This window comes from Octodon degus, unplaced genomic scaffold, assembly GCF_000260255.1.
Source record: "Octodon degus isolate 3935 unplaced genomic scaffold, OctDeg1.0 scaffold00007, whole genome shotgun sequence".
Lineage (NCBI taxonomy): Eukaryota > Metazoa > Chordata > Mammalia > Rodentia > Octodontidae > Octodon > Octodon degus.
Window position 1 is genome coordinate 14,277,657 of NW_004524583.1, and position 561 is coordinate 14,278,217.

At 40.1% G+C, this 561-nt stretch overlaps 1 protein-coding gene across 1 annotated transcript in view; it reads left to right on the forward strand.

Moving 5' to 3' along the window:
* The window catches only part of Zfyve26 (zinc finger FYVE-type containing 26), a 72,648-nt gene that overhangs the window by 1,688 nt on the left and 70,399 nt on the right, over positions 1–561 (forward strand). The gene's annotated exons all lie outside the window — the stretch shown is intronic.

Sequence of the window (561 nt, forward strand, 5' to 3'; positions counted from 1 at the left end):
AAAAATAAGAAACTGATCATGGCACATTACTGTTGGCTACACCATACATCTTTATAGCGTGGTTTTTTTGATTTGTTTTGTTTTTGTTTTTGTACCAGGGATCGAACTCAGGACCTTGCACTTGCCAGGCAAGCACTTATGCTACTGAGCTATCTACCTGGCCCTATACCATAGATCTTAATTGGTTTGCACTATTTTTGAAACTCCACATTCACGTTGTATTGCTAGTTCTATGTAATTTACTGACATATATTCATGTAATCCCATGGCAATAAAGGTAGAACTGTTGACTCACTACTAAAGAATTTCCTTCTTGGTGCCACTCCTTGTTTTTGCACTACAGCCTGTCTTTGCCTCCTGGTAACCAGATTTGTCTGTTGTCTATCCTACATTTAAAATAAATAAATACATATATACAGTTGTTACAGAGTCTCCCAACGCAGTTCAAACTAGTGATCCTACGCAGCTCAGCCTCCCTAGTACTGGGATTACAGGCATGTGCCACATGGAATACAATACTGGGGATTGAACTCAGGTTCTTGCACTTGCCAGGCAGGTGCT